Below are 11,088 nucleotides of genomic sequence, written 5' to 3'. Positions count from 1 at the left end.
CACAATTCTTCAAATATCTTTCCAAAGCATCAACCATAGTTTTGTCATTGTTATCATTATTAGTTATATTAGCAAAAACCTATAAAAATATAATAAATCCAGCAATAATTAAGGCGAACAATTCATAATTAAATAATTACCTTCTGAGTGAGGTTATAATCCTTTAACACAAAGTGCAATACCTCTTCCAAGTATACACCTTGATGAGATCCAACTAATTCTCGAACGACAAGAACTTGTTCACGAAGCTGCCATATATAATCAATCTAATGCACGGGAATCCCAACTACGGCGACACGGTTGGAGGTGGTCCAAGTTTCCATTGTAAGTGACACATTTTGATAGGGTTAAAGTAACTCTTTCATCTTGGATGTTTCCTCTTCAAATTGTTCTAATGCAGCACGTCCTATTGTCTTTGCAATTGGAATAGTTACATTTTCTTGGGCCATGAATTCACAGAATTTTTCAAACTTTGGGGTGACCTATAATTGAGAATGTCTTATATGTGCTTACAAATAGATCCAAAAATTCTTCTTTCATTCATTCTGAAGTTCTGCTAGAAAATTTGGGTGCCTTGAAAAAATAACCCGAAACAAGTTTCACACTGCTAGAGCCCTTAAGCTTCCTATGAACTTTGATATGAGAATTTTGTAAGTGGTTCCACAACTTCATTGTGCTACCAGTCTTGTAGTGTTTCACCATCACCTCCCTTCTTTCGCAAAGCTTGCATTTATAGTCTCCATCAGTGCTTTTGGTAAAGTACTCCATCACATTTGACGGTTTTCTACCTTGGCGAACCTATGTTCCCTTCATAGTCACATCGGCCATTTAATGTCAATAATTTATTGATGAAAATGTTTTATAAATAATAATTAAATAAAATTAAATACACGAATACCTCATCTTACCCAACTCCATTTATTCTAAGCAGGTTCTCTTTGACAGAATGATAATGAGAATGAGAGTGAGAGTGTGAGTGTGAGAGAGTTACATAATTAAAGAGTGAGAGAGTGGGAGGAAAGGAGAGAATTAAAGAGTGAGAGTGAGAGTAAGAGAATGAAGGAACAAACGAGAGCGTGAAAGAATGATGGGTCACATGGAGGAAAAGTGACTGTAAGAAGGAATTAGAGCGAGGTAATAAAAAAGTGAGAGAGGGAATGAAATCCAGAGAAAAAGGGAGAGAAAGGGGGTGTGAAAGGGAGAGAGTGAGAAGATAAGAGGGAGAGAGGGCAATAGTGATATCATCACTTTGACTTAGAGGAAGAGTGTAAAAGAAAGTAAGAAGGATAAAGTGATAGGGAGAGGTAAATAGTGAGAGAGGGAGAGAGAGAGAGCTAATGAGAAAGAAAGGGGGAAATAATGAGAGAAGGGGAGCAGGAGGAAGTGAAGTAGGGGGAGAGGGAAAGAGCAAGCGAGGGAGAAAGGGAGATAATGAGAGAGGATGAGGGAGAGAGTGAGAGAGGGAGAAAGGGAGATAATGAGAGAGTAAGAGGGAGATAGTGAGAGAGGGAGAGAGTGAAATAGCAGAAGAGGGAAAGAGGGAGATATTGAAATAGGGGGAGAGTGAGATAATGAGAGAGGGAGAAAGGGGGCTTACGAGAAAGGAATAGGGAGATAGTGAGAGGGAGAGAGAGAGAGAGAGAGAGAGAGAGAAATAGGGGAATAGGATATAGTGAGAGAGGGAGATAATGCAGTAGGGGGAGAGGGAGAGAGGGATAGAGAGAGATAGAGAGAGAAAGGGGGCTAATGATAACAGAAGAGGGGGATAGTGAGGGGGGAAAGAGGGAGAGAGTGTTATAGAGAGAAAGGGAGCTAATGAGAAAGGAAGAGGGAGATATAGAGAGGGAGAAATGGAGATAATGAGAGAGGAAGAGGGCGATAGTGAGAGAGAGAGAGAGAGGGAGATAATGAGAGAGGAAGAGTGAGATACAGATAGAGGGAGAGAAGGAGAGAGTATGGAGGTTTGTATGATAAGGAACTAAGTCCCAAGTATGATTATACATTAGAGCATTGAATTCTACTTGCATGGCTTGCATTCAGTTGGAATTCTTGGAGGCAATGGTGAAGGAAATAGGTTCTATAATAGTGCTCACGTGGGAGAGCAGGCATTGAGGTAGTGGGTGTTTGATCATGGAACTAGAAGGACGTTGTGTTCTAGCTATGGATAAAGAAGATGACATCTCACAGTTGGCTTCTAGGTAGATATTATTAAGGTTACGGACTTTTAAGAGAGTCCCTGAATCAGGAGAGCAATCAAGTGAGAAAAGAATAGGCAAATGAGAATTTGAGGGATGGTTAGGGTAAAAAATGAGCATTGACTGAAAGTAGATGGTGAAGTGTTGGAAGGAATCAGACTAGAAGTGGTGAATTAAGCGGCTGATGCTGAAACGGGTGGCCTGAATGCTGTTGGGGAGTCGTGCAGTTGTAGAGGGTGGCCCGAATGCTGGCTGAGCTGGAGATTCTTGTGGAATGGTTGAAACGGAGGGTGTTGCTGACTCATCGGATGAAGAGATTGAGCCGAGTAGACCATCCGATGAAGTAGAAGAAATGGAAGAAAATGGAAAAGAATCTTAAAAAAAATAATATGACGAGAGATAAAGAACTTACCTTTGTGGAGTGAAAGCCAACGGTAACCTATGGGGAAAGGACTATACCCCAGGAAGATGCATTTTATGATATGACATCAAGCTTACGCTTGGCGTATGGTGGTAGAAAGGGATAACAAAGACATCCAAAGGTCTTGAAAAATGCATAGTTAGGTGAGCACGCGAAGAAAAGTTCATATGGTGACTTATAATCCAGCACCAGAGTTGGAAGCCAATTGATTAGATAAGATGTAGTGACAATAGCTTCATCACAAAAGGACTTTGTCATATGAGCATGATGAAGCATTGCAAGGGAAGTCTCAACAAGATGCAAGTACTTTCATTCAGCTATGCCATTTTGTTTGGGTGTGTGGGGACAAGACACACGATGAACTATTCCCTGAGATCAGAATGAATGACTTCAAGACAATATTTTGCAGAATTCCCAAAAAGTGAGAGAGGCAATTTGTGTGATTTTAAATATTGCAAGCATGCCAAAATAACTGTTTTTGTATTTGAAAAAGTGGAAGCCCAAATTTATAAATAATAGTGTTCTATGTCTTCAATTGGGGGTGGCAGAGACGTGAGTGCCAGATTGCTGAAGTTGATATTTATCCGATGTTGACTGATTTGGTCAAGGAGGGATTCAAGTAGTACACTCCTCCTTTAGTCGTTCCTCAGAACAGCACTTGATGAGTTGCATTTTCCTTCATAAGACAATGTGACACATGAAATTTGACATAGACATCGTTATTGACAGCTAATTTTCGGATAGATAGGAGATTTTTGAGATTTTTGGGACATTCAAAAAGTTTTAAGAGATAAAGTTAGTTCGCATGTTGTGATTTTTGAGGAGCCGATAGCAAGAATATGTAAACCTATGCCATTACTGATTTGGAGATTGTCATTTTTTTGATAGATTTGTGATTGTTGTAGGATGTTGTTGTCGGCAAGGACATGATATTCTCTACCGAGTAAGCTTGTGGCCTGAGACCAGATGAAGCTTGTGAAGCCCTTTGGGAAAGATTGATGAATTCTTGACATTCTCAGGCACGATTACCAAATTAAGAGCATACTTGTCAGTGGGTTGAAAGCGTTGACTTCTGCCTCTGCCTCTCCCTTGGTCGTAGTTAGCAATGTAGTTTCTGTTGTAATCTCTTCTCAGTCGGAGTTGTAATTTCAAGAAGATGGCCGGAGTGTGCGTCTTTGGAATGTGTTGGCCATTAAAGGGATGTTGACCTTTTGATGATGCATTAGATATGCATCGTGTGCTTTCAAATTTGCAACAATTTGCTCAAAGTCCTTATGTTCTAGATTGGCATTTAAGTTAATCACGAACAGAGAGCGTTTTGTACCCCAACCTCATAGGAAGGTGAATATAATAGATGTTTCACTCACTTGTTGTCCAACTGCATCCAAAGCTTCAACGATGGATCAAAAGTGCTTTGTGTATTCATCTGTTGTCATTGACCCTTGTCCCATGTTGTGAAATTTTAGATGTATCTCCATGACTCGTGACTGAAGTCTTCTGGCAAAAGTGCTTTCTAGAATTTCCCCCCCTTATCTTGATGGCTTAGCTTTGATTAAACATGGGAGGATATACTCGGATATAGTGGAGTGTAGAAATCTGAGCACTTGTTGGTCGATTATCCACCAAAGCCTGAACTCTGGGTTATCAACTAGATTTCTGTGTTGATATGTAATCGAGATAGGGGGGGGTATGCCCTTCTATAATTTTTTTCAGTTAGTACCCATTCATGAGAGGTAGAACCATGCCTTTCCAAGACTGGTAGTTGTCTATGCATATAGCTTGGTTGGGAAAGTCATTCCTGATGGAATGACAAATGGAACTTGGGTGCTCATTTTTCTTGATGGGCAGGCCGAGATGGTGGTGAGCTTCCCCTCTAGCGTGGGCATGGCTCTCATACCATGTTGAGAATCATCCGTTGTTGGTGAGAGTAGAATATATGAGATGATAGATAAGAAGGTGAAGGTAGAATGGAGTAGGAGAGAAGTAGATTCTGATAGATTAAGAAGATAATATTCCCCATAAAATAAACAGTTCAAATGTTACAGTTATATAGGTGTCTTCAAAGTACAGTGAGTGTTAGCTGTTAGAACGCCTAGTTTTAGAGTAATTGTGTCCGTGCAGAAGAATCTAAAGTCTAGTTAAATATTTAACCATGGCCTTTGATTTTCCTGTTTGATTCGGATGTGGGGTAGCTGAACCGTTAAGTGTTTTCTGATTGGTTGGAAGTGGAGTGAAGATGCAGAGTTGCGGAGAGGGGGAGCAGAAGATCCTGAGAAGGGGAGAGAGGGAGTGGGGGAGAGGAATAGTGTGGGACGAAGTAGAGGGGGAGATTGTCAGAAGGAGGTAATGAGAGTGTTAGAACAGAACAGGGGGAGAGGGAGAGTTAGAGAGGGGGAGAAGGATAATACGAAGAGGGAGGGAATGAGAGCAGAAGAGGGCGAGAGGGAGGGAATGAGAGTGTGAGAGAAGGAGAGGGCGAGAGGAAGAGCGTGAGAGATGAAGAGAGCAAAAGGGTGACAGGGCAGGAATGAGAGCGGGAGAGGCTAAGAGAGAGAGAGGGATAGAGTGAGTGAGGGAGAGAGGGAAAGAGGAAGAGAGGGAGAGAGGGAGAGGGGTGGAGCGAGACTGGGAGATGGAGAGAAGGAGAGAGTGTGAGGGAGGGACTGGCACTGGTGACGTGGTTCGGTTAGGGATCGTCAAACGTCATCTGTCACGTCACACATCACCGCGACAGAAAAATGACGGATGACGTGATGGTGACGGTGACAAAATTCAGAGGTCGTGACGGTGACGCTGACAAAATTCAGAGGTCGTGATGGTGACGGTGACGAATTTTATGTGATGGTGATGTGATGGTGACGAAGTGGCCTGGACGCGTGACGTGACGGAACGGCCGTTAAGTTAAATTTCTAAATGCGATAGATGGAGAGAGAGAGTGAGAGAACGATCAACGAGTCTGTGGAGACTGGAGAGAGAACTAAATATAGAGAGAGAGAGAGAGAGAGAGAGAGACGGAGAGATAGGAAGGATAGACTGAGATCTTCAACAAAAGGAACAAGCCAGTGAAGAGCGCCAGAGAGAAAGAGGAACAGTGCAGAGAGGAACAGTGTGATGGGTATTGCTCAAGCTCGCCCGGAGGACCGCCGAATCCCGTTTCTAGAACGTCGGGGTTTTTCCTCTTCTGGTAACTCTTTTCTGTTCCAGGTCGTTACGGAGCTTGTTACAGACTAATCTCGACCACCCACTTGAACGAGTTATTACGGCCAGGATTTGGCCACGTCAGACAGATGCCAACTAAGCCGTGGAGTTAGTTAACGCTTTTCTTTCTCTCTCCACGTGTAAAACTCCTTTAAAAGGACAGTATGTGTTTGATGAAATGATACGGTGATTTTTTTTATCACGAGTCTTCTTCTTCTTTCTTCCTCTACATTCTTTGCCTGAATTAGTAGGTTCTTGAGAAACTCTCAGCTTCCCACAGCCAACAATTGGTATCAGAGCTTTGGCTTGACGTCGTTGGGATCCTGAAGATGGCGAAGAAGGCGGGAGAACGAGGAATGGAGATGGCGGTTCCGGCAACGACGCCCCTCATGCTCACCAAGACGAACTACTGTGTCTGGGCAATGCGAATGGAGGTACTACTTGAATCCCATGATTTGTGGTCGGTCATAGTGGACAATGATGTCCCAAAGAAGAAGGACAGAATGGCGCTCTTGGTGATCTTGAGCGCTGATGACTCTAAAATATGTCATCAAATAATCAAGTTCTCAAGTTTAAATTCATTACAATTATCTTGTGAATTCATGCTAAGTTCATGCATATGTATTGTTTTATGAAATCACTAACCCCACTTGATTCTTTGAATCAAGTGGAATATATTTAACGTTTTATGGCTAGTGAACATTCAGAAACAGGTTAAGAAGATCAAGGAAGAGAGGAGGATCAACAGAAGTGGGCAAAAATTCAAGTGGCAAAATTACGAAAATGCCCTGGGCATGACTTAAGAGAAACCTATAAATACTCTCTTGAGAGAGGAGTTTAGGTGTTCAGAATTTTCTCTAAGGAAACTAGGGCTTGGAGAAGAGGATTTCTGCACCCTCCAGGAGCTGATGAGCTTTTGGAGTTGGAGAGGAAGAACAGATCAAGATAGCTTGGATTGAAGAACCACGCCGCCGCAAGGACGTGACACCCGACGTGGGAAATCTCAAGCTTCAGCCCTGTAATCCCTCTCTTCTCGACAATTTTGGTTGGGTTGGAAGAGTCACATCTTCCAATGTTTTCCAACCGAGGATTGTTTCTGCTTTAGATTTGATTTCAGTTGAACTTTGTTTCTTTCTTGTTCTGATCATCCTCCCAAACCTCCCCAAAACTCCCTTTGATATAGCAGAACCACTGCGCGCAGCAGCCGCCGCAGCAAGCGCGGCCACGCGCAGCCACGCCAAGACGCAACAGCGCTGCACGCAGCAGCGCCACGCCGCAGCGCCGCCACGCAGCCACGCCGCACGCAAATAAGCTGCCAGACGCAACACCTTGCGCGCGCAGTACCCTGCACGCAAGGTGTTTGATCCTTTGCCCCCAAGGGCAAAGGTGCTGTCTACAGAGAACTCCTTCAGACAGCCTCTATTAAGTTAAATCTTTAACTTAATCAGAGCAATAGCAGTTAAATCTTTCGACTAAACTGGGAATTAAAGAGGAATTCTGTGATTTTCCTGAGGATCATTTAACAGAGTTTAATATTTATTTTAAATTGATAAGTGACATATTTATTGAATAAAGAAGGAAATTTCTGCTGTTTTCTCCTGCTCCCTGTTGATCGACCCTCACTCGCCTTACGCCGTGAGGTTTATAAATTTGTTGCATAAGCTCTGAACCTCACACGTCTGAACTGCTAAATAACCAGTTAAAAAAAAAACACATAAAATCGGAGCTTATCAAGCGCAGTGCCGGAAGACGTCATGGTCGTGCTGGATGCGAAGAAGACGGCCAAGGAGAACTGGGAGATCCTACGGCAGAGGAATCTCGGCGTGGACAGAGTGATTCAGTCTCGCATACAAGGTTTGAAACGTGATTTTGAGATGCTAACGATGTCCAGGAATGACTTAGTCGTGGATTTCGTGATGAAATTCAAGCAAATTCTCTCCGAGTTGCGGACTTTGGGCGAGGTGGTAGAAGAGCGAGAAGCTGTGCGGCGATTCTTGAGGGCAACCCCAGCAAAATTCAACGCACTCACCCTGTCCTTGGAGCAATATGGAGACCTGGACAAGATCAATCTCGATGAAGTTATTGGCTCACTCACCGTCCACGAGTTGCGACTCAAGGAGCGGGAGGCTCGTGAAGAAGAGCAAGCTTTGTTGGTCAAGTCCATGAATAAGTTGAAGATGAAGAATGGAGAAGGATCCTCATCTCGTGGTGGAGGCCGAAGTCATCACCATGGCAGAGGAAGAGGCGGAGGAAGGAGTCGAGGAAGAGCCTCATCTCATGAAGAAAATGGAGAAAGCAAACCATTTGACAAGTCAGGAATTCAATGTTACAACTGTCAGAGATATGGGCATTTTGCATATGAGTGCAGAAGCAAGAAGAAGGACAGAGGAGATCGGGCTTTTGTTGCTGAGACAACTGCAGCCTCGACGACCGGAGGCGCTCCTGCACAACCTGCATCATCCTCTCTCCTGATGGCCATAGAAGAGGCAAGTCTGTCAAATTCCCTCTTACTTGGTTCTGACTATGGTGCAAAAGTTTCAGATTATTGGTATCTTGACACGGGAGCAACCAATCACATGTCTGGGCAGCGGGATTTTTTCTGCAATCTCGATGAGACAGCATCTGGATTTGTGAAATTTGGAGATAACTCCAAGATTCCCATTAGAGGGACTGGTGATATTGTGATAACCCAGAGAAATGGCAGCATTTTTCAGCTCCCGAAGGTGTTGTTTGTTCCTGACTTGGCAGCTAACATTCTCAGTCTTGGCAGACTGGATGAAGAAGGATGCACAATGACCACGGCAGAAGGTAAATTGAGCATATTTGATTCTAATGGGCGGTTGTTTGCAGAAGTAAAAAGGTCAGAAGGGCGGCTCTACATGTTGAAACTGAGTGTGGTCGATCAATGCCTGGTCACCACCAAGGACGACTCAGAAACCTGGATATGGCACTCTCGGTTTGGCCATACCAGCCTTCATACTTTGAAGGAAATGGCTAAGAAGAATGTGGTTGAAGGTCTTCCCCAGCTCAATTTACATGTTGAAGTCTGCAGAAGCTGTGTAGCAGCAAAACAGCAGACCGTGCCTTTTCCTCGTGCATCAAACTTTCGAGCTACCAAGCCTCTTGAGCTCATTCATGCTGATCTGTGTGGTCCTATTTCCCCACCCACCTTGGGGGGAAGCAGGTACTTTCTCTTGATCATTGATGATTACTCAAGACTGACATGGGTGGCAATGTTGAGACAGAAATCAGATGCCTTTGAGGCTTTCAAGTGTTTCAAGAACTTGGCAGAAACTGAGAAAGAGATGAAGATAAAGACACTCAGGACGGACAGAGGAGGAGAATTCACTTCCATTGTTTTTTCAGATTTCTGCTCGGAGCACGGCATCAAGAGACAGCTGACTGCACCCTACTCTCCCCAGCAGAATGGGGTCGTGGAGAGGAAGAACAAGACTGTTATGTCCATGGTTCGAGCTATGCTAAAAGAAAAAGAACTTCCCAGGGAGCTTTGGGGAGAAGCTGTAAGCACAGCCATTTACATTTTAAATAGATCTACTACTAAGAGTCTGCAGGGCCAAACTCCATATGAAGCTTGGAGTGGGAGCAAGCCAAATGTGGATCATCTAAGAGTTTTTGGATCAATTGTGCACGTAAAGCTCGCAGGAAGACATGTGGGAAAGTTGGAAGATCGCAGTCAACCCATGGTCTTTATTGGCTATGAATTGGGAAATAAGGCATATCGGTGTTTTGATCCAACTACTAGCAAGGTCATCATTAGTCGAGATGTGGTTTTTGAAGAAGACCAGAAGTGGAATTGGTCGCAGCAAGGTGAAGATCCAATTCCTCTCACCTTCTCACCAGATTTTTTGCTTGAATCAGGTGTGGAAGACCAAGATGCTCATGATGAAGATCAAGAAACTACAGTGTTACAGAATGAAATTCAGACCTCTCCGGGTGATTCCACTGAGAATCAACCGCTGAGGTATCGGTCATTGACTGATGTATACTCAGAGACCAGCCCTGTAGCGCAAGAGGTGCAGAGCTGTCTCCTTGCTGATGAGGAAACTCTAACTTACTCAGAAGCAGCTCAAGAGGAGGTCTGGCGACGAGCTATGAAGGAAGAGATGATGGCCATTGACAAGAATCGCACTTGGGAGCTTAGGTTCCTCCAATTGGGTGCAGACCAATTGGATTAAAATGGATATTCAAATTGAAGAGAAACGCACAAGGTGAAATTATCAGACATAAAGCAAGACTTGTGGTGAAAGGTTATTCGCAGAAGAAGGGGGTTGATTATGAGGAAGTCTTTGCCCCTGTTGTCAGATTCGAGTCCATTAGAGCTCTCATTGCTCTGGCATCTGAAAGGAGATGGGTGATTCACCACTTAGATGTGAAATCGGCATTCCTAAATGGAGAGGTTGAGGAAGTCATACATGTGCAGCAACCTGAAGGTTTTGCAGTTGAAGGGAAGGAGAGCCATGTGCTCCACTTGAAGAAAGCTCTGTATGGGTTGAAACAAGCACCAAGGGCCTGGTATTTCAAACTCCATAAGTGCTTGTTGTCACTTGGATTCGCCAAGAGTGAATATGAGAAAGCTCTATACCTGAGGAGATCAGGTTATAAAACTTTGATTATTGGCGTTTATGTTGATGATTTGATTGCCACGGGTTCCAGTGCAGAAGAAATCGTGACATTCAAGATGCAGATGAAGAAAGAGTTCGACATGAGTGATCTTGGATCCCTCAGCTCTTATCTTGGACTTGAGGTGAGACAAGAAGAAGACATGATCTATCTTACACAGAAGGTCTATGCTCAGAAAATCCTGGAAGGTGCAGGGTTGGCAAATTGTAATGGGGTTTCTACTCCACTAGAAGCTCGTGCAAAATTCACTCAGGACGAGAAGAGTACAAGAACGAATGCCACAGAATACAGAAGCTTGATTGGAAGCCTAAGATATCTGACCCATACAAGACCGGATTTGCTCTATTCTGTGGGAATATTGAGCAGATTCATGGAGAATCCAACTCAAGAACACTACTGTGGAGTCAAGAGGATTCTGAGATATGTGAAAGAGACAGCTGATTATGGACTCATCTACAAGAAAGGAGGTACAAATGCTGAACTGATTGGTTTCAGCGACAGTGATTTTGCAGGAGACATAAATGATCGGAAGAGCACCTCCAGGTATATCTTCTTCCTGGGTGGAAGAACGATCAGCTGGGGATCTCAGAAGCAGAAAATAGTGGCTCTGTCCTCATGTGAATCTGAATACAT

This window comes from Wolffia australiana, chromosome 8 (genome assembly GCF_029677425.1).
Source record: "Wolffia australiana isolate 7733 chromosome 8, ASM2967742v1".
Classification (NCBI taxonomy): Eukaryota; Viridiplantae; Streptophyta; class Magnoliopsida; order Alismatales; family Araceae; genus Wolffia; species Wolffia australiana.
This window is presented reverse-complemented; position numbering follows the sequence as displayed.